The following is a 24169-nucleotide window of genomic DNA, read 5'->3' as shown; positions in this document are numbered from 1 at the left end:
CAACAAGACTGGCAAACATGTTACAGTTTTTTTTTTTTGACAAATTAAAATAAAGGAAAAGGTATGCAATTTGTTCAGTCCACCTTAGGAAACATAAAACTCTGGCAATACGTGGTCTGGAAACTAGAAAATACACGGAAGTAAATGGAAGTGAAACACTGAAAAAACTGACGAATGAAAATGAAAACTACAAAAAAACACAGAAAACGAGAAAACAATCAAATAATTTAGTTGATTAAAAAATAAAACGAATTACTGAAACAATTGTTGCAGATTGGTTTTGCCAAAGAAAAGATGTTCTGAAAGGAAATTCCTCACCTTGCCTGTTTTGTTGCCATGTTTATCAGTTGCTGACAGAATGATATCTGATACTAGAGGCTCTCCTAATCTCATGCGAGGTTCACTGCATGAGCACTTCAAGATGCTGGGAGCGTCGGCATGGGGTCTGCAGATAGGGCGTGACCGAAATTAGACAAATTTCTTTGTTCCTTTTCTAAACCAGCTTAAGGGACAACCACAACGGCAACGCCAAACGTCAAAAGAGTTGCCATAGCCGTTGTCGAGTTAGTTGCTTAACTTCGCTAACTATTCGCAAGAGCAATTCCAATTCTCTAATTGGCTCTGAAAACTCGCCTAGTGCTCAAAATAATGGCCGGAAAAGTTAGTTCAAAACTTTATATTCGTAGAATGATATTAGCCATTCAATGGTGGAGGAATTTTGAAAAGAGAGATTAGTAGAGAGGTAATTTACAGGCAACTAACAGCAGCCTAAGGTAAGCGGCTTAAAGCCATGTCCATCTCCCTGGGTTCAGTGTCTGTTGTAAAAAAGTCTACTGTACTGTCATTTTTATTCAATTTTGTTTCGTATCACCCCTCCGCCAAGCCAACATTTTGCCGTAAGTGAGAGGTAAGTGTTAATTTTGGCTTAGGGGAGGGTTAGTTGGGCAGTTTCTCAGAAACGCATAATGATCCTTTGTTTCTCTTTCGCTTAAGAATAACAAGTTCTCTCACTTTACAAAAACGTTCATAGTGATGGATGTTACCTTAGCGTGAAGGAAAACTCCAGTCCTGCTCCACCGGTCATACTAACTTGGCAGTATTTTGGTTCATCACAAGAAAGAGGTGCCTACAATAAAGACAAAAATGACGATACTTTCACCTCAGAACACAAGGTACGATACATGTATGTGTTCGCTAAACCAATGACTATTATGGTGGCTCGACTGGATTTTTTTGGGGGGATACCTCCCAAGTTTGAGCATTAACTACGTCGGCATGAGTAAAGATATGGGAAAAAGGTTACCACATGTGTATTATATAAAGATGAAAATTTCTTATGATCTAGGTTTTATTGCAATCGGAGTCGCCATGGCAACATAATGACGCTATTACGCTTTTTATTTATCTTTGTGTTTCTCTGTACCAGGAGTTTTTTGAGGAAATCGCTTAAGGGATTTGTCTCCATTATGGCAAAGTTTAAAAAAAATTCAATGAGAGCGTTTTCGAAATATTTTAACACGCAGTTTTAACAATCATAAAAACAGTGAAATAGCATGCTATCCACACAATTCGCTAATATTTTAAGAACATGATAAGCTTTCGAAACGCGGCTTCATCCCATATTGGTTTGATTCCATTGAAAACTGCATACAAAAAAAGTGGGGAATTGCTCTGGGCGATCGCGAGCAAGAAGAATTTTATTAACTTGCATTCAGCTGCTTTTATTACAGTTTTTGGACGTAATTTGGTCCATGCCGACAAATTTCGCATTTTTCAAAAAACCGCTCGATAATTTTTTTTATAAAGTCGACAATCTCGAGATCAATCGTCAATAAATATTCCTTGCAAGTTTCAAGAACATTGAAAACAGGGAAGACTTTTAAATAGGGCCTCAAATATAACCAATTTTTCCTCCAGATTTTGTGTTTACAAGTGAGCGTCCTCATTATTCACTAGCATTGTTTTCAAGTTTCATATACAGGTGCACATTTAGCAAAAAGATAGAATTTGCATCAAAAAGGATGGCAGGTACGTACTCCCGTAAGCGATTTCTTCAAAAAACTCCTGGTACAGAGAAACACAGAGATAAATAAAAAGCGTAATGGCGTCATTACGTTGCCATGGCGACTCCGATTGCATTAAAACCCAGATCAAAAGAAATTTTTATCTTTATATAATACAGTTGTGGTAAGCTTTTTCCCATATCTTTACTCATGCCGACGTAGTTAATGCTCAAACGTGGGAGGTATCCCCCCAAAAAAAATCCAGTCGAGCCACCTTAACTGTACTTTTTTGAAATGATCAGTGTTTGGAAACTGAAACATTGATTTATAAGAAAAAATTGTGACGAAAACATGCAACAAAAATTGCAGCTTGAAAGGCTACGATAACGTAAAGCTAAAGCAACCACTTTTTTACGTCGATATGACAGCAATTCAGCTGATAAACTTGAGGTCAGCATTGCGCCCATTTTACCCCCCCCCCCCCCCCCTTCTTCGCCATCAATGCTCCATTTTAAGGGCATTTAAAGCTAGTTAAAGCTACACAGAAAGGAAAGAAGATGAATCAAGGATGTGATGTCACCGGGGACCTCACGCACCGAAGGCCGCGCACTATCCAACTGTGCCACCCTTGGTCCATGGAAGCTAAAACTGTCACCGACAAACTTATTTTTACGAACTCCGGTAATTACCTTCACATCAGGAAGAATCCCTTGCTTGATGATGTCTTTGGCAACTTTTGGAGTCCAGTTAACCTGGAGACACAAGAAGACAAGTCACCACATTGATAAACAGTAACAGTTTACAACTGCTAATTCACACCAAGGGCGCTTACCAAAAGTCAGGAATTGCCAGCCAGACCGTTCGTCTTGAAAACGATATAGGCCTTCTTTCGAGCTTTCACCAGAAATCCAACACTGCTGTACACAGAATTTAACAATAGACTATTCTGGCTGGACAGATCTGATTGACGCTGGAATTTTCATTAACAGTGGGCAGGTCTGGCAGGCCAATTCAGATGGAAAGCGCACTAAGTTTGCTTATATGATGATGTGTGTTATTCCTATTTCCTAAGGAGCCTTGATTGTTGAGTTGACGTGTTGACCTAGTGGATTACGCTATTTTGTCCAATTTCCTTTATTGATATGTTCTGTCTCTGACTGTGCTCACATTTTGGGTGGCCATACTCGTGTTCTACAATGGGCCTTTTCCGATTGCCTTCAGCCTCTTTGTAAAAGAAACTCCTGTTGCTGGTCATTTCATAGCGGAGGCCCATTTTATGGTAGTCAAGTGACCGTACGTCCACCCACCCGCTCGCCCGATGTGGAATGTTACACTTTCTAGCTAGTTTGGGAGCCTGCAACTTGATATTGCAAATCCTTGTTGTGGTCAGTTGACAGCTGTCAAAACAAAGTATCTGCTGACCAGTATAACCTGACCGTATCGCGGGCTCAGGTGTCGACCCATCGAGGTTATGTCTTGTTTTTGTTTTAAGTTTACCGCTGACAAGTTTCCAGTTTTCAACTGATCGCAGGCTCAACTGTAATTGGATTTCTTTATTGAAAAAGTTTTTTCATTAATGGGAGCTTCGCCTTTAGCCCCGGCTAAACCTATATATTATGAAAATAAGTTTTCATCCACACGCAGATCAATTAAACTCATGTTCGCATGGATGATTGTGCACCAAGCCTTGCTTTGATAAAGATCTGATGGTTTGCTCGGCAACCCGAAAATGGACTATTGGTATAAAATTTAATTAGCTATTTTAGAAACTGGGCTAAGTTAACTGGCGCAAGGACTTTCGCAAGGATATTTACAGAGGAGCAATTGAATTAATTATATCCTTTCCATTTAGAATGACTAAGACCTCTCTTGGATGTACCTTAAATCTGCTGGCTAAGGAGTTGTCTATTGTTACTTCTCTCTGTCCTTCATCCAGAACTCTAAAACCTGTCGGTGACAGCAAGATGCTACAGTTACATTTGCAATATTAACTCGCCCTTGCAACAAGAGATAGAACTTTAACGACGTCTACGCTACCGTCGCCGTCCTCGGATCTTAATGTGCCTAATGACCAGAAAAAGGCTACGCTCGGTTAAATTTAACCAACTTTGGACGAAAACAGGCCGTGCCACTGACGGCTGGCTGAAGATAAAATGTCACTGCACCAAAAAGTGTGACGTGTCGTTATTATCGAGTTCAGTTAAGGCAAAACCTATTGATTGCTTGTTTCTTATTATTTATCGTTGCATAAACGTCCTAATTTTTAACTGATGTAGTCATGCCTCTATGATATGGATTGGCATTTTGGTGCACCTAAATGCCTTTCCTCTTTTCAAACCCATTTTTTCTCTTTTTTAAGCCTGAAGATTTGTATGTGATATTTGTCATAAATACCACTCGTGAAATTTCAAAGTAGTCTCAAATTTCATTCGTGGTATTTATGCCAAATATCACTACAAATCATGCTATTACCTATACTAATTCCTTACGCAACTTAAGACTAACTAGGGCGAAAAAATTATATCAAACTAAGTACACTGATTTGTGGTTTATCACATACTCAGTCCAGTAAGTGTGTTTCCTGCTGTGCAAGGCAGCTCCTGTCCATCGTCCAGCTTCTTCTTCTGTTTCGCATCAGGAAATTTGTTAAACACTTCCAGCTCTGCTGCTTTACTACTGGGTGTCACGATAATGGTCTTTTCCACTGCAGCAACCTCTTTATGATGCTAAAAAATCATGACCAGTCACTAAATCAGGGCTACTGTTGTGTGTTTTACAAAAACGACAAACAAACATGCTGAGGTTCGGGTTGTTGGTCAGCCAAGCCCAGATACAATTTAAAGATGTACGGTAAGAACTTTAAGACTATGCACCACACCCTGCTGGCAGTGCCTTCCTTTCACTTTCTCGATTTTGGCGTATTTGACAAAGACTCCACACAAATGGAGTAAACTCGTTATTGTACATGAGGTAATTGTTGCTGATAAACTGTTTTGAACCCAGGCCTAAAAGCTGTGCGCTCGGTACAGCGGGCTTAGATATGGCCATCGGTTTATCAGTAAACGGTCGCCCGCACTCGAAAAAACCAGTTTGACGATTGAAAACAAGGTTGACTGGTCCAGATGTTCTGGCTTCAGCGACTCCAATGGGATCACGTGATTTAGTCAGAGCCTCCTTTCTTTCCACCTCACTCGAGAGGACAAAAGCAGGCCCTGCTCGCAGACCTTTAGATTCTATGACGAGTACGACTTTCTCAATAGTAAGCAGTGCTCGCGCGAGAACCAGCTTCATTTTGGCGGGAAAACATGGTAGCCGTCGTCACTCTACTACGAATTTTAGCGCGAATGTCGTGGTGGCGAAAACAAGTTATCAAATGTTGGAAGTTTCATCACACTGGGATCGGGAGAACGCGTAACCTCCTTTACTAAAGATAATAGTGCTAACTTTTCTAGTGACAAATGTAAAATGAACCTTTCCGGGGAGTCTATATTTTGAGAATACGCGAAAACACTTTAAGTCAAATCTCGTACTCGTAGTCGTCCTCGTCCTTGAATCTAAAGGTTAATAGTACCAAAGCCAAAAGGGACCATCACCATTACCGTAACCATTTCCTTAATCAAATGACAAACCTGTAACTCTATCTTGGCCTTCAGTTTGGTTTCCTTGGTGATCTGCTTCAGACTGATATCAGCACCTGTTAAGGAGGCCTTCCCAGATGCACTGCAGTCTCCTGTGTAAGTTGGTAAGCCTGGTGTGCCTGTCAGCTACGACACACGAAGTTGTTTCTTATCAAATTCAAGTTTTACAATAACAAAGCGATTTTTCACACGAGAGCTGGTCGAGAGCTATGGTCGATGAGACTCGGAAATGAAGTGATGGCGATATATCTTTTTTCTCTTTCTCTCTCGCGCGATTTCCCTACAATCGGCCACAAAATTAGTTGAGACGCTCTACCCTAAAGGGCCTCTCACACGTCTTGCTAACTTAAAAGGGAGAAATAAATCTTTCCCTCCCATACCCCCTCCATGCAACGTTGTGCCGCTGTTCGAGCTACCTGTTGAAAACAAGAAACACCCCAACTATGAATGGACGTGGTTGGGGAGGGGTGTGGATTGTTTTGTTCTCCCAGGTTACCCCATTTGAGGATAATGTCGCAACAATTTTGTCGCCGATTGTAAACTGCAAAGCAGGCGAATTTTGCAGTGCGAACGATGGTACTATCGCCGCCATCTTGGACATTGCTTTTAAGATGACGGCCGCCATCAATGTACCTCTGAGCTTTCGTTAAAAAAAAAAAATCAAAATAAATAAAAACGCCTGCAACGCCTGTTCAGCGGTAATGATTTCCCAAGAAACATGAACGTCAGTGTTATTGAAAAAAAAAACAAAACAAAACAAAAAACAAAACAAAAAAACAATCGTCAATTTTTCATTGTCGGTACAATTATCGACCATAGAAATGACGTCACAAGTTCAAAACTTGCAGCTCGCCTGCGGCTCCTAGTTCCACTTGAGTTTTGAACATTTTGACGTCATTTCTGTAATCGATAAGAGAATAGACCATGGAAAATTGTTGTCGATTTGTTATTCTCCATACAAAGTTAACTGTATGCGAAGATCTGTAAAGTTTCTGATCTTATTTTGGTTCTAAAACGTTAGCAAGGTCAAGTTCATATTCACGGGGATCGAGACTGCAGTAACTATAGATTGATCATGGATTATATTTAGCTTGCCTAAAATAAAATAATGCAAACAGTTTACCGTATGTTCAAAACAAGGTATGAGGTGTTTAGTGTATTCTCCAGAGCTATCAGGGATTTTACAATACGCAGTTGCAATGGAATGCAGTTGCAATTACTCTACAGTTAACAAAATCGCAATGGGGTGAACATTTGCATAGTTACCTTGCAGACAACATTAAGCCTTGGTTGAACTGTTAGGTTTCCCGCTTTGTCCTGGACCTGCACTTGTAGCTGCAGGGCACTGTTGTTTTCAATGGTGACCTCACTGTCATTTGGTGCGACCGCAAGGGATTCTGGTGGGCCTGCAGCACAAAACGTGATTCAGTAAACAGAAACAGTCATGCTAACGTGAGTCAAAACTTGGAGTGAGAAGGGGGCGTGCACGTCACGGTAAAACCCTACAGCCACGTTGCCTTGTGAGGTGCGCTCCATTGAGATGAGCCGGATCAGGTTCAGTGATAAGAGATCAGAGATAATTCGGACCACAGCACATTAAAGGAACCGACAAATCAACCCTGGAAAAGGATTCTTTGGTTCATTTGATGTAGCATGATCCGAGTGATCCCAGATCACTGATCCTGATCCCGATCAACCCAAAGGAACGCATCCTTTCTAGAAAGTCTCGTTTTTTAAAGGAAAATTTACATGCTGGTGAAAATTGTAAATTGTAATTTGTTTTCCCACGGAGCACTTAGGACTTTTTTGAAGAACTCGTTGAAACGTGTCCGTGGGTTCTAGATCGAATTAGAATTTGAAAGTGTTTGATGGGCTCCTGGGAGAGGTAAAAAGCGGGGTACCCGGAGGAAAAACCTCTCGGAGCAAGGGAGAGAAGTAACAACACACTCAACCCAAATATGGCGTCAAAAGAGTACCTGGAAGTAACCTGATCTTCAAGCTCTGCGAACCTTCTTCAAGTCCTGGCAGGGTGATCTTTAGATTAAAATCCTTTTACAACAAACAAACAAACAAAAAAAAAACTGTTAAGATAAATTTAATGTAAGTTTGAGATTCTGAATCATGAAGGCTACTGATGATATCGTCGTACTCTACTTTATAACGGGCAGTTGAATCACATCGGCCAAGATTTTTTCCAAACAACCCCTCACCTTTCCTGCGTGGGATGGTACAGAACCAAGGGCCACCACACCCTTAACGATCAGGCTGTTTCCCTTCACTGATGTTCCCTGGTGAGTCAACTCCAGTCCGCTAATAATATAAACAAGTTATATTATTCCGTTGAAGGCAAGGTTGACTTTAACACCAAGGTTACAAATCCATGTTTCATTAAAAATTTATCAAAATACACTCACCTTGCACTTAACACGGGTGCTTTTTCCTCTGACAACTTTGAAGGGTTGTTAAACTCATCCAGCAAATTCAGTGGAATCTTAACCAAGAAAACAAAGTACGTTATATTTGCCATTCTAGACTAGTTAAACCTTGATACCACCCTCTAGTGACATATTGCTAGGGGTACTTGGATCATATTTGCTTATTATGTGTTGCTGGCCTCTTAGAGCCCCTTCACAGCTATTGGCCATTCTGTGGTCAGTTATAATTATAGACTCCCTATTAGTCACTTTTGGGCAAATGTAATTTTCACAATCCCAACTTCCCATTTTTAAGCCCCTTATTATAACGATTTTTTCCCTCAAAATCCCGAAAACCTGAGATCCAATTCTAGTAACTCTTCTGAAAATGCAAAACCATTATTCCCAATTATAGTCATCCCAGTCGTGGAAATGCGACCCCATCCAGGGGTACATACCTATTAGCCTATTACTAGGGAGAAGTCCCCCCACCCACCCCCTAAGGGAGCTACATCCTCTCACGAACGGGGTGGAGAAGGGGGTGAAAAAAAAACGTATACCTGGAAAGGAACTCCAACTCTAAGAGGTGTCTCCAACATTCCAACAGTGAACTTGTTTGGATGAGCCTCTAAATAAACAGAAATGACAAAGGAGAAACAAGATAACAAAAGATGTACGAGTTATTTTAACAGGGTGGAACAAAAATACAATGCTCCTATTCAAAACGAATCTGGAACCAAATTGTTCGGAATCGTCACGAATCCAGAAAAGTCACATCTAGCGTAAACGCAACCTAAATCTGTCCCTGGCTGGTCATTTTTTACAAACCTGTGACGGTAAACTTGATACGATGGACTGGAAGACTCTTAATTGATGGTGCAGTTGAACTGTCACTCAGTAACACTTGAAGCTGAAGAGTGTGTGGGCCAAGGAGGGTAATATTTTCTGAAATGACAGCAAGAACAGGTAAATTCAAACACTGTTTTCAACTGGCCCAAGTTGTTCAAACACTGGATAACCCTATCCACTGAGTTAAAACACTAAATCTCATAGCACAGCTGATAGCAGCAGACTAGCTCAGTTACCCATTTTTCTGAACCAGTAAGGCCAGCTCTTTCCCCCATGTTGACAGACATGATTAGTGATTACTTTATCTCCATCTTTGTCACTTCCTACAAAAAATACATAAATAAATAACAATAACGATCCTTATAAGATCAAAATACAGAGCTTTAGGTTCTAAAATGAGGACGACTACGACAACGAGATTTTCCCAATACTAAGTAGTGCGCACACGTGAGTCAATGTCAATTTGGCGGGAAAATGTGATAGCCACCGTCATTCTACTACTAGTTTTAGGGAGGATGCCGTAGTGGCGAAAACAGGTTATCAAATGTTAGGAATTTTATGATTTAGCGATCCGGAGAGGGCTTAACCTCCTTCAACGGAAATAAGCTTGCTAACTTTTGTGGTTAAAAAAAAAGTACAATGAAGCTTTCCGGCGTGTCTATTTTTAGAGAACGGGCGAGAAAACTGAAAATCAAATGTCGTCCTCCTAGTCGTCCTCGTCCTCAAATCTAAAGAGTTTTCGCTTATAATGGTATTAAAAAAAACAGTAAGATTAGAAACAAAAGCAACAACAAACAAGTAAAACTCACAAGTGCAAGAGGTATTTTGTGCAAATGGAGACCTAATTTTTTGTTGCAGTTTTATGAGTCAACGCTTGATTAAAAAGAGGAAAGCTTATTGCTACGAGCAGTCAACAATGCATACTACGAACCCGGCCACAAAAACATGCACTTCTACTTACAATGTAAAGCATTTCGATCTCTTACCATGCCAAATGACCTTTAACTCTACCAACAGTCTTCTTCTGTCACCAGGCAGTTTGTTCACAGATTCACCCTTTCCGTTCAAAATGTCCACTTTCATGGCACCTGATTAAGAAATGGAAAATACACCGTTTAAGTTGCCAATAATTTTTTGAGATGACAGTGAAGCCACCAGGGCTCACAGCAAGCTATATTAACCCGCTCACACCTACACGTACCCCCGAAGTGAATAATGAAGTTTTGTACAGTAATTCTAACTTCTGGGACTGTTGACGGAATCCATTGAAGTGTTTCGACAATTGGCCTAGGCCTAACTAACACAGAGAGAAACTTAAAGAAGAAGAAGACCAATACTATGCAAATCAATTGACGTACGTAGAAACATAAGGAAGGAGAGACGCCACAACATCGTCCAAAGGAGGTAGTATACATAGAAACATTTAAAAGACGAGACGAACAGCAGATATGGAATCAACTTTAAGAAAACGAAAAAAACAGACCAAACAAACCAAACAACAACAACAACAGCAAGTATTACTTTGGGAAGAGGCCAAAACTACTTCAGTTCTGCTAGTCAAAACAATGCAGTGATACATTCAACATGTTCAAGAAAGGTAAGACATTGTATCCTGTTTTATCGATCCCCCTCCCCTCCCCACCCCACACACCAAACTTTTTCCTTATTTTTTTTTCGCATATATTGGTCGCCAAAAAGCAACTTTCTGAAAATAAAAAAAGCTGAGACCACATATATATGCATATAATATACTGCCAAGAATAAATTAATCACTCATTGTTGTAGCCTGAATTGCAGCCGGACATGCTAGTCGACACCTAGACTTAAAAACGTGATATAGTGTATACCAGGGATTTCGACGAAGGCTATCGTTGGGGAAGTTAGGGGTTCTAATTACTTTAGGACTGAGAAAAATTAATGATTTAGGACATTTCAAACCTGACCTACGTATGTTAATTTTCAATCGCCGCAGATCGTTTATTTTTCTATCGGCTTTAATTTTCAAATTGAAACTGCATAGCAACCAAGAAAATTGTCTAATACAACAGAGTTTATCGTTTATCGAGAAGTACACACCTATGGTGGTTCCTGCTGGAATTTTAGAGTTAGGATCCAGCTTATCATCCTCAGGTCATTCTATGACCAGTTTACTTGGCAACCTGAAAGAATAGTTTTATACTGTACAATTGTGTGGGGCAATTGACTTCTCTATCCACCGCGCCCTCGACGGGTTAGGGGTGGAGACGTATAACATTCTAGACTAGTAAATTTACAGCACCAAAACCGTGAAAACCATTTGCTTAAAGTCTGTTGATAATTGCTAGAAAGATGAGTATGGTAAAATCATTGCTTTAAAGGTAACTGTTATAAGAATTAAACCATTCGTTAGAGCTAGTTATCAGCTTACTTTGCTTCTTCTTCCTCCACGAACTTTTTAATTGTAGAAAGACTAAGTGAGCGATCCAACTTGGCCAGGGAAAAGAATTTTGTGTCTCCATACAAAGAGACGGGCTCCTAGCATGGAAATTTCAACAAGAAACAAGTTTAAACATGTAAATGTTACTGTTATTGGAATTTTAATTATTAACGGTCAAGGACAACTTTGTCAGCTAACTTAAGCAGGGTGAAGAGATCTTTCAAGCCATACCAGATAAGCATGATTCAGTAAAGGAGGCCGGGGAAAAGGCAAAAAACAAAGAAACGTTGACGCAAAAATTCCCATGAAATTCTTCTCCCACTACCCACCTACCTTTCCTTTCATCCTAAAAGCTTTCCCAAAAACTTTTCCCGCCAAAATGAACCCTGCCAGTTGTAAATGCCCGGTAAAAAAAAAACAAGGCAAGAAAAGTGAAAGAAGAGGAGAGGAGAGAAAGCGAAAAGAAATAGTCAAGACTGCTGTATCACGGTTAAACTTTGCTCTCTAAGTATGCCAAAACTAATAAGATGGCCGCCAAGTGCAGGACCTGTGAAGGGCTTTGCGGCATGTTTTATCTCTTGACAGCCAGACAGTGACCAGAAAACGGCTCGACGCGTTTCCAGCAAAATTCCCCGGGGGTGAATAGGTTAATAAGTGGACCACAATTTTGGACTGACTACAGTAGTTATTTCCAAAGTGAAAAAAAAATACAAACTTAGGAGAGTTGGTTTCTCAACAACAACGACAACGTTTCATTTTCCGGTACCTGTACCTAGTATTAATACTAACTAATATTATCACTAGATGAGTATCTGGCCTGGAACATCCCACGGTCCTTAGACTTGCTGCAAGTCAACGTCACGAGTTTCTTAGTGAGCAGAGCGAGCTATTTATAGGCCGCGAAGCGGCCAAGCGAGCGACAATTAGCTGTGGGCTCCAAGCCATTAAGAAGATAGAGAATAGTGAGTACAATGTGTGATAAATTAAGCTATATTTTAGAAAACAATATGAAAGAGCTGTCAAGATATTAACAAGAAGAAGTTGGACAAGAACTGCTCAGTCAAATTAGAAGAGTCTAGAAAATCACTTAAAAACCCTTTAGGTCCCAAGAGTGACCAAAGTTAATTTTCTCCTAACAAAATCAACACATAATCAAGAGAAAATGTTGTGAGACTAAAAAAAATGCTCACCTGATGGGAAAAGCTTTGATCTACAAATAAATTCTCATAACCAATGCTTTAAGGAAATGTATGGAGATCAGTCTGGAGAATTGGTATTCGAATATTGCGGCTTAAAGTGTTTAAAAGTCGTAACAGCATTGTCTATTATACATGGGCATGAAGTGAGGTGGTAAGTAAGTCGTGAAAAAGATTACCTGAACTATTTCCATCTCTCCTCCAGTGGCAAAAACATCTCCGTCATGGCCACCAAAAAGAACAAATCTTTTTACTGTTCCACAAATTAATGGTAAGGTCCTTTGCGTCCTTATCTAAAATGGAATCAAGTCGCATAGGTTATTCAGCTATAATTAAGGTCATCGAATAGAGGAGAATCCTTCATACAGTGGCAAAACAGTGACCACAAAACAGCGAGCTTCAAAAGGCGTTTTCCAGCAAAATCACCAGGGGTGGGTGAATGGGTGAATTTACTACATGTACCCTTCATCATTATAGAGAGGAGAAGTCGTTACGTCACGCTGCCATGGTAGCAAAATTTTTGGATGACAACAAACCGATAAAGTCACTAAAAAGTCTATTCGCACTATTTCAAACTTCACCGATCTTATTAAGATGTCTGACAGCCCAAGCACATTTTGTGGAGAAAAAGTATGTTCTAGAAGGAGGAGTTTGGTAAGCCTGCACAACTGCTCTGGGCTAGTAAACTTTGGCAACAGCTTGCCCGAGGGACAAATCTTCTTTTAAATTTTCATGTCAGCCAACATTACCTGTTTGTCATGGTTCTCATGGCACTCTCTCACCCAGTCATAAAATGCTCTTGAAATGTTCACCCTTTGCTCCTGGAGGGATAAAAATAAAATGAGATATTACAGTGCAATTACTGGAACCAGGGCACTTGGATGAAAGTAATCCATTCACTATGTTTGTGAAAAAACTGCAGCGATTGTGAAGTTTTTGGTAAACTGACCACTGACATGAAAGTATTTGAACAGTAATGCGGCAAGAGGAAAGCTTCTTTCAAACCTTGTTGACACAGACATACTCTACTTCACTGAAATTTCATTGACACCCCTTATTGTTTGGGCATAGCCCAAATAAAGTTTTCAAGATCACTTCTTTTGATTTAAAGTTGCAATAGGCACGCAATACGTGCAAACGTAAACAAGCCAAGTGACGCAAATGTGTGCCACATAAAAGACTCATACAAGGTAAAAAGCACGCCAGAAATAAAGCTTGTTTCTAAATGCCACCAGGCCTCTGAATAAATATTCAATATCCAAACAGACCTCAACCTCAATTATCGGTGTATGGTAGCGCTGGAAACATCAACATGCTGTCAACTGAACGATTTTTTCTCTTCCAAAAGGAAAGGTCTATTACAGCACACAGTTGATAATACAATGTAAGCGTCCACATTAGAGAGGCTGGCTTTCTAAGAATATTCGTTGACAGGGCAAGAAATAAGTGTAAGTGTCTTTATTATATAAACACCAATGAAATACCAGGTGAGCTTTCACGCAAAAACATGATATCTTCACACGTGAAAATAACATGTTATTTTCACATGTGAAAATATCACTGTTGCTATGGCTACATAATAAATCGCACCTTTCGCAGGATAAAACTGTTTCAGCGAAATGGTTTTGTATTTCATTGGTGCTTATATAATAAATAGAACATTACATGGCCGCTTGGAGATACGAAATTTCTCTTCTCGTGTTGAAAATACTTCACTCGTTCGCTGCGCTCACTCTTGAAATATTTTTTAACACTCAAAGAGAAATTTAGTATCTCCGCACAGCCATGTAATATCCTCTATGTCTGCATTAACATGTGTCCCTATTAAGTGTGTAAGATCCAAGTGTAACATTTTTTCTATTATTCGTTCTTGCGTAATTTGTTTTTCCTTTGCGTACGCAAATTAGTTTATACTTCTTTTCGTCCTTTTGTTTAGTCTTTCTTTTTGCGTTAATTTAGGTGTTTATTCCTTTTCTGTCAGTTTTCGCGCCCTCGTTAGCGTTTCTTTGCTGTTTCATCTTCATTAGCACCTTTTTAAGTTTCTATAGTTTTATTTTCCGCATGTTCTAGCGTATTTTTCATATCGTAGTTTTGCAGGACAGTTTGTGCAGCTTTTTTTGGTCCGCGCTTAGCGCAGTTCTGTTTAGTTTCTTGCAAGTCTCTTCGCGTTATTCGCAGTCCGCTTTACAGCAGTTTTCTCTGGCCGAAACAATGTAAGTGTACTTCACAGTCCTCGTTTTGCAGTTTTGTTATTTCCTTACTCTAATTTACCTTAGTCGCAACTTGTAACTTTTTTGCTCTTTTACCGTTTTAGTTTCAACCCACGCTGTTTGTATGCACACTCTTAGTACCAAGCACGTCGGTTACAATAAATCTTCATTCGAATTTGGTTTGTGGTGTTGTTATTAAAGGCCAAGAGACTTACACGCTTATTGCAGTTTCATCGTTGAAAATTGTTGGTGACATGTCGTTTCGTCATGAGCTTTAGCCGCAAGCAGCTTACAGATCCCGTCGCCCAGCGAGTTGGAACACGCGTGCGACAACCAAACCGTTCGCTGGATTTTGAAGCGTCTTACCTGGAAACACTTCGTTTAAAGAAAAATTCAAGGTCTGGTCTCCTATCTACCGTAACCGCCATTTCCAATGAAATTTCTGGCTTGCTTACTGATGATCATAATCTTCAGGAGGTTAAAGAGAAGCTTCCTTACTTGGACAACGCTTTTGAAAGATTCAAAGAGGCCCATCGCGACTACGTGGGAGAAATTGTGGATGAGAACGCCCTTATTGAGGGTCAACGATATCTTGAAGACAAAGAGAGAAAGGTTCGTGTGTTCCGTCAGGAGATCGTCGATTGGATAATTAATATTGAACACAAGCTATTAGCAGAATCGCTTCAAGTAGATTCGGCAGTGAATCCCGAGGATTCAATTAGTTGTGCTGGCACGCCAATTCCTTCAGTTACTTCCAAGGTTTCAAAACATTCAAGTCGAGCAAGTTCACGTGGTGGTCGTGCTTCATCAGTTACAGCCGCGAGAGCCAAAGAAGCCGCAAGAATTGCCGAGTTAAAAGCTGAAATTTCTATGCTCGAAAAGCGCCAAACACTCGAAGAGAAAAAGTTTCGTTTACAGCAGGAAGAATTACGCCTTAACCTCGAAGCCGAAATGGTCAAGACAACACCTAAGGAGAGGGTCTACGCAGCAATGACCTCCCCTTCTCTACCGGAGGTGAGGCCTTTAAAATTGGAGACAGAGCTCCAGGATCGGGAACCCCCTCGTACCAGCCCCCGCGCGAAAAGGTCTTTTCCAGGCGACGTGCACCACCCAGGCCAGGGCGTGTCCATGGATTCTGTTCCTTACTGCCAGTTTGATTATCAAGCGTGTACAGTCGGTGAGGATCTGAGAAAGGAAACGATTGGTTTGCAGCGGCAACAGACTGCTCTTCAGTTTCAGCAGAATAGAATAATGGAATTGCTAGCGCATAATCAGAATAGGAACAAACTTCCGCAGCCCCGTGTTCCTGTGTTTGACGGAAACCCTATTGAGTACCGCACCTTCGTTCGCGCTTTTGAAAATTTGGTTGAATCCAGAACATTTAACAGTACTGATAGACTCTATTACCTCGAGCAGTTCACCACAGGGGACGTTAAGGAACTTGTAAGATCCTGTCATCATTTACCAGCGGAAGAAGGTTACGATGAGGCTCGTAGGCTTTTGAGAAGGAAGTATGGTGACGATTATCGCATAGCATCCGCTTACGAGATGAAGGCCCTCGACTGGCCGAGCATAAAGGCAGAAGATGGTGTGGCTTTGAATCGTTTTTCAGTCTTTCTCGCAAGTTGCAAGAACGCATTGGCAGGTAGCCAGTACATTTCTAAGTTTGATCAGCCAGGAAACATTCAAAAGTTGGTGCTCAAGATTCCTTACAGCATGAGAGAAAGATGGCGTCGCTTAGCTGATGACATCATGGACAGACAGTTAAGGCCAGTACAGTTCAGTGAGTTCGTCGCCTTTGTTGATCGCGAAGCAAGAATACTAACCAACCCAGTCTTTGGCGAGATATCCGATACCGTAAGATCGGCGCCTGGTCAGCGGTCCTCTGGTGGCAAGACATCCAATCCCAAGAATCTCAGTCTCTTAGCACATGTAGGCGATAGTGAAGGTCCTACCAGTGAGACGGTTCCGCAGGGTGTAAAGGAGCCAAGTCGGCGCGCCAATGGAGAGCAGAGACCTCAGACTCGCAAGGTTCAGCCATCTGGAATCGATCAGGGTCCCTCACAAGGGAAAAATCGGTGTCCAAAAAGCTGTGCTTTGGATGTTTATCCACCGAACATGTCGCAAAGTTTTGCCCGCAGAGGAAAAATTGCAAGATTGCGAACTGTAAAGGACGGCATCCTACTGTTTTACATACAAGCCCTCGTGAGAGACCAGCTGTCGACGTTGGAGTGGGTACGGAAGACGTAATCAGCACTCAAGTTTGTAGTCACATGGTAAAAACGAGCACCAGTGCCAACAGTGAGACTTCAGGAGAGGGTCGTAGGACAGGCATGGCCGTAATACCAGTTAGAGTAAGAGCGAAAGATAGTGATAAGAGCGTCATCACCTACGCCTTCTTGGATAACGGTAGCAACTCCAGTTTCTGTACTGAATCGCTCATGAAGCAGCTCGGGATTAATGGTCAGCAAGTTAAGATATCCCTGTCTACTCTTGAGAGGAAAAATAGCATCACCAACAGCTTCCTGGTTCGCGACCTTCTTGTATCCGATTTGGACGAGAACGAGTGGATTAGCCTCCCGACCCTTTACACCAGGCCGGAGATTCCTGTGTCCAGCAGCGACATTCCAACTCAGGACGACGTTGATCAGTGGCCCCACTTGCAAGGAGTTTTTCTGCCTCGTCTCGACGCTGAGGTTGGCCTTTTGATTGCTAGTGACGTTCCCAAGGCTCTCGATCCACTTGATATCAAACACAGTCAAGACGGTGGTCCTTATGCTTCAAGAACGCGAATCGGCTGGGCGGTAAATGGTCCCTTAGGCCGTCGTCACCTTAGTTCACGGTCATCCACTTTTGTTGCTAAAGTCGATCACCGGTTCCAACAGATGATAGAAGACTTCTACAATCGCGATTTTACCGATCCCACCGTTGATAGCAAGACAGAGATGTCTCAAGACGAACGTAGATTTATGCAAATCGCCGAACAGACTGTGGAGTTGAGAAATGGGCACTATCAAATCTCTTTACCGTTTAAGGATCGCCAAACGCCTGTACCCAGCAACAAGGCTCAGGCCTGGCAGCGCGCCATTTGGTTGAAGAAAAGGCTGGAAAGAGACCCGAAGTTGTACCAAGATTATAAGGCCTTTATGGAAGACATTCTCTCCAAAGGATATGCACGCAAAGTGTCCCCTGATCAGAAGAGCCCCGCGAAGGGCACCGCCTGGTACATACCGCACCATGGTGTTTACCACCCTCGCAAGCCAGGAAAGATCCGCGTCGTGTTTGACTGTTCGGCAAAATTTATGGGAAAGTCTCTCAATGACATGCTGTACAAGGGCCCGGACCTAACCAGTTCGCTTGTAGGAGTCCTGTTGAGGTTTCGTGAAGAGAGAGTGGCTGTTATGGCGGACATAGAGTCCATGTTCCACCAAGTGAGAGTTCCCGATCCTGACAGTTCCTTTCTGCGTTTTCTTTGGTGGGAGGATGGCAACATGGCGCGCGAATTACAAGAATATCAGATGGTCGTTCACTTGTTTGGAGCCATTTCATCACCGGCTTGCGCAAATCTCGCACTCCGCAAGACAGCAGAAGATAATCGTCTCAGCTTCCCTCCTGACGTCATTAACACAGTTAAAAGAAACTTTTATGTTGATGATTGTTTGAAGTCCCTCCCTGGCGAGCAGAAAGCCATTGAGCATGTTGGCAGTTTATGCACTTTACTATCACGTGGCGGTTTCAAGTTAACCAAATGGGTCAGCAATAGCCGTGATGTTCTGCAAGCTATCCCTGAGAAGGAGCGAGCAAAGGACATCAAGGACATGGACATAAGGAAGGAAGAGTTGCCTGTTCAGCGAGCCCTAGGAGTTCAATGGTGTGTAGAATCCGACTCGTTCTGCTTCAGAGTCAACATTAGCTCCCGTCCACCAACGCGTAGGGGTATCTTGTCTCTAGCGAGTGCTATTTTCGATCCGTTGGGATTCCTGGCACCGTTCGTTCTGACCGCGAAGGAAATCCTTCAAGATCTTTGTCGCATTAAGCTTGGATGGGATGACGAGATTCCGACTGAGTACGCTGCACGTTGGGAAAATTGGCTAGCAGATGTTCCAAAGCTCTCGGAGTTTGCTGTGAGTCGCTGTTTAAAGCCAGAGGATTTTGGTCCCGTTAAATCCAGTCAGCTGCATCACTTCTCTGATGCCTCAGAAGCTGCTTATGGTTCAGTGACTTACCTTCGACTGGTTAGCCATGAGGACCGAGTTCATTGTTCCTTCCTGTTTGGAGAATCACGCGTGGCTCCTTTGAAAGCTATTTCTGTTCCTCGTTTAGAGCTCTCGGCCGCAACCGTTTCTGTGCGACAAGACAAGATGCTCAAGGATGAGCTGGAGATGCCTCCTAATTGCGAATCCGTGTTTTGGTCAGACAGCATGTCAGTGCTTCGTTATGTGAAGAACGAAAGTACGCGTTTCCACACGTTTGTTGCCAATCGGGTTGCCGTGCTACGAGAGGGCTCAAGTCCAGATCAGTGGCGCTATGTGGAAGGTGTAGCGAATCCTGGAGATTGCGCTTCAAGAGCGTTGACTGCCAAAGCATTGTTGAGCTGCCAAAGATGGTTACTGGGGCCGGAGTTTCTCTGGAAGTCAGAAGAAGATTGGCCTAGGAACCCCTTATCGCTTGGATGTCTTCAAGACGGAGACCCGGAAGTGAAGATGGTTTATAAGGTTAGTCACGCTTCTGTTTCCGAGTCGGAGCATCCATTGGTTGAGTACTTTCAACGCGCGTCTTCCTGGCACCGATTGAAGAAGTCAGTTGCATGGTTTTTACGGTACCGTGGAAACTTGCAAAGGTTAAGTGAACGCGGAAAATCGAGAGAGCCGATCCATTCAACTCCCACCCTTTCTTTACCACCAATTACCGTCACGGAGTTGGAAATCGCGGAGCTAGAAATCCTCAGGAACGTCCAGCAGTTTAATTTTCCGGATGAGCTTGAGCTGTTAAGCAAGTCTGAAAACGGTACGCAAGTCAAGAAAAGCAGCAGCCTTCGAAGTCTGGATCCAATCTTAGTGAACGGCGTCTTACGTGTCGGTGGGAGGTTAAGTTTAGCGTCCACTGCATTTGAGGCCAAACATCAGATTATTTTGCCAAAGAAGGATCACGTGACCAACCTTGTAGTAGAATATTACCACCAGATCTCCGGTCACTCTGGAAGAGAGTACGTTATCAGTCTTGCGCGCGAGAAGTTTTGGATCGTAAACGCAAGTTCCGTTGTCAGGAAAGTTCTTTCGAAATGTTTCAGTTGCCGGCGGCGTCAAGGCCCGTTCTGTGAGCAGAAAATGGCTGACCTTCCCGTGGATCGTGTTACCCCAGGTCAGCCACCTTTTACATCTGTCGGCATTAATTATTTTGGTCCTCTTCAGGTACGCCGTGGGCGAAGTCTTGTGAAAAGATATGGGGTCATTTTCACGTGTCTTTCTATCCGTGCGGTACACATTGAAGTGGCGCACAGTTTGGAAACTGATTCTTTCCTGATGGCGCTCAGAAGGTTTATAGCAAGAAGGGACCAGGTAAAAGGAGCAGTTTTGGAGAGGCCAATTGACAAACTTTGCTTGCTGATAGAAGCTTGAACTTTCCCTTTGGAGTTATTTTCTGTGCAATTTTCTGAATTCAGGAGAAGAGAACATTAAGAACTCTTAGAAAGACACTTAGATCTTTAATTGTTTCATTTAAGTGCCTCGCGTGTGCTCCCCACTTATGGGGCCGGTATGTAAGATCCAAGTGTAACATTTTTTCTATTATTCGTTCTTGCGTAATTTGTTTTTCCTTTGCGTACGCAAATTAGTTTATACTTCTTTTCGTCCTTTTGTTTAGTCTTTCTTTTTGCGTTAATTTAGGTGTTTATTCCTTTTCTGTCAGTTTTCGCGCCCTCGTTAGCGTTTCTTTGCTGTTTCATCTTCATTAGCACCTTTTTAAGTTTCTATAGTTTTATTTTCCGCATGTTCTAGCGTATTTTTCATATCGTAGTTTTGCAGGACAGTTTGTGCAGCTTTTTTTGGTCCGCGCTTAGCGCAGTTCTGTTTAGTTTCTTGCAAGTCTCTTCGCGTTATTCGCAGTCCGCTTTACAGCAGTTTTCTCTGGCCGAAACAACGTAAGTGTACTTCACAGTCCTCGTTTTGCAGTTTTGTTATTTCCTTACTCTAATTTACCTTAGTCGCAACTTGTAACTTTTTTGCTCTTTTACCGTTTTAGTTTCAACCCACGCTGTTTGTATGCACACTCTTAGTACCAAGCACGTCGGTTACAATAAATCTTCATTCGAATTTGGTTTCTGGTGTTGTTATTAAAGGCCAAGAGACTTACACGCTTATTGCAGTTTCAAAGTGAATTGAAATTAGAGAAATTGTCTGCACTATTTAATGAATGTCTGTAAAGCGGGGTTTGACTGTACAAAATTAATAAAGGAATTAGATGCAGTACATAAAATGTTTGACATTTGAACTTGGCCTTATATCATAACACCCACCTGTCCTAAAATGATTCTGCTGAAAATGGTATTCTTATCTTTGATCTTTACTTCCAGATCCACAAATGTCAGCTTGTTTGTACTGACTTGAAAAGCGTCATTTGTTCAAAGACAACCTGAAAATCTACACAATTTTAAAGCAAAGTAATTCAGTGTCAGCTGAAGCAAAATCCAAGGGAATATCACTGTATCAAACATTTGAATAAAATACCTGGAATTATTATGATGAGAGATCAAATGAAAACACCACCACATAATTATGTGTACTACAGACTGTACACTGTAATACAGCACTATCCAGGCACAAAAATACAAACATACAGCAGTGTAATATAGAATTTTCTTTGAATTACTACATCATTATTATTTCTTCCTTAAAGGTAGGAATGCCAAAGAGGTATCATTGTTGAGACTGCCATGCAAGGTTTTAGCCAGAAGGGTGTCCAGCCGTCCTATGGACATCTATTTTTTGAAATAAAAAAATAAAAAAAAACAGGAAAATTCACTTAATCTCTTATAATTTTATGGGAAAACATGCCTTCAGGATTGCCAGTTTAGAATGTCTGGCTAAAAGCCTGCTGCCATGCTCTAAAGACTGAAGATTTATGGCCTGTGTGCTCCTTGCTGAGGCAATACAGTGCACATATGACAGGAAAAACGGCAGCTACAGTGCACATATGACAGGAAAAACGGCAGCTACTGTATATTATTTTAACAAGGGCCTCAAACTAAAGTTACATGTACTAATGAGCTAATGCTTTATTATTACCCGCTAGATACCTGTTGTAACACTCCATTGGAATAGTTATCTTCTTTGAGGGCGGAGACCATTCAAGTCTGACACAAAAGAATAATAAGGGGATCAGCATGATTTTACAATTACCAGTTTTTACAAGTACTGTAAGGTTCAAACTTACACATCAGTATAAGTGTATGGAATTAGCCTTCCATTCCAGTAGCATTCAAATACAGGTCGGTTTCCTCTAGGAGCACAACGGTCCTTTTCAAACTCTTCTACAAAAATAACAATCAATGTTTTTTTAGAACATTGCATCCATTGTAACTTTACAAGGCTTTGTTTTGAAGCATAAAATCACATACATTTTCAGGTGGCCAATACCCAGGGACATGCCTCACTGTACTTTGAAAGAGAGAGACAATGTATGAGAAAGCCAACTTCATTATAAACATTCATGTTAAGCATACATAATATGATGGATTTCTCATCTTTAAAAAATATACGATTTTTCTAGAAATCGTGTTGATTTCCAACAATTCCAAAGTAATGTTATGAAGAGAACGATTGAATGAATCAATGATAACTTTATTAAATACACAGTTAAACACATCAGTCTAACATAGAAAATTAATTAAAAATTCTCAAAAACTTTTCTACATATTTGCTGTATGGGAGTACTGATCAGAAAACCATCAATGGGAACTTCTCTTAAAGAGACCTAAGGGATTTGATGTGCGTAATTCTTCAGGAAGATTGTTCCATAGAAGAGCAACACTGTAACTAAAGCTACGTTTCAGGTATGATGTAATCAGTTCTTGGTTTTGGGAGCATTAATTCCCGGAGTAGTCAATCGATAAAAATTGGTATCGATAAAAATCGGTAGCAATCAAGTGATTTTTATCGATTGATAACAGAAATTGGTGAAAATCGATAAACTGAATTGCTGTGTCAAATCCATGTTATCAATTTTTCATAGTCTTAACGATTTGTAACTGAAGTCTGCCATTGTGTTTTTTTGGCACGAGTTAGATAGGTACAGCTAAAAAAGGTCATCCACGAGTAACAACTGCAAACATGGAAACGAGAAATGTGGAAAATATTACACACACAGCTTTCTCTCTAAAACCCTTTATTTCGTTCATTATAACAAAAACGGTTCAGTTTTAAATCAGTTCTAGCAGGCAAGTATCACAAGAAATACATCCTTAGGTAATAAAGATTTCCCAGCCTAAATTTCAGACAGTCCTTCGAGTGGGAATTCAGGCGAAATGATTTTCCTTAATCAATTTTCATTGTTTTCCGATATCAGTCGATAAAAATCACTTGATTGCTAAAATAAATGATTTTTATCGATTTCGATTTTTATCTATTGACTATTCCGAGTCCTCTGGGATGTAACTACACCTGGATCTACACCAACGTAATATAATTTGAAAGGGTGGTAGATTCAAATCCTGAAAGACTGGGAGCCTACAGACCTGGCCAATATAAGCCATCAGAAGAAGATTTTAATCCTGATTTCAAGAAAACAGAAGATGTTTTTAAATATTTCTTTATAAGTGATGTTTGATAAACAATATAATGTGACAAAATTTAATGTTTGATCCTGTGACTCTCAATTGCCACTCATTGTCAATAAATTTACTGTTTGCATGAATTCAGTTTTAATATTTTGATGAACAGATGTTTCTTCCAATATGAATCTATGAAATCGGTAGAAATCAAGATAAATCGATAAACGAAACGAGTGTGTCATCAATTTCTACCGATTGACCGATACAATCGATATCAATCAAATCAGATTTACCGATTTTCATCGATTTATCGATTGACAAATCGATACTGATTTTTATCCATTGACTACTCCGGGATTAACTTTTCCTTCATGTTGCGAAAATATTAATTCGGTGTTCTTGGGGTGAACAAATTACAGAGATAAGCTGGGGTGAGATTATTAATGCACTTGTACATTAAATTGGCCATTTGCATGATGACATCATTTTACTACTATGACCAGAATCCTTCAGGGTTTTGCTTTCTTGTGCTAATTTGGGATTACAAAATGTAAATGTGAATGGAAAAACGAAAAGGATTCTGGTCGTAGCAGTAAAATGACACCATTGTGCAAATGGCCTATTTTGCCTTTTGTTTAGCCCTTCTAACCGATAAATTGTCCCAACCAAGCAAGTT

General features: G+C 41.0%; 2 pseudogenes; one reads left to right on the top strand and one right to left on the bottom strand.

Moving 5' to 3' along the window:
- The window catches only part of LOC140946576 (structural maintenance of chromosomes flexible hinge domain-containing protein 1-like), a 37525-nt pseudogene extending 24540 nt beyond the window's left edge, over nucleotides 1-12985 (bottom strand).
- LOC140945225 (uncharacterized) overlaps nucleotides 1-24169 on the top strand; it is a 156220-nt pseudogene that overhangs the window by 112851 nt on the left and 19200 nt on the right.

This window comes from Porites lutea, chromosome 8, assembly GCF_958299795.1.
Source record: "Porites lutea chromosome 8, jaPorLute2.1, whole genome shotgun sequence".
Lineage (NCBI taxonomy): Eukaryota > Metazoa > Cnidaria > Anthozoa > Scleractinia > Poritidae > Porites > Porites lutea.
Note: the sequence above shows the minus strand (reverse complement) of the source record. Positions and strands in the feature narration are given on the sequence as shown.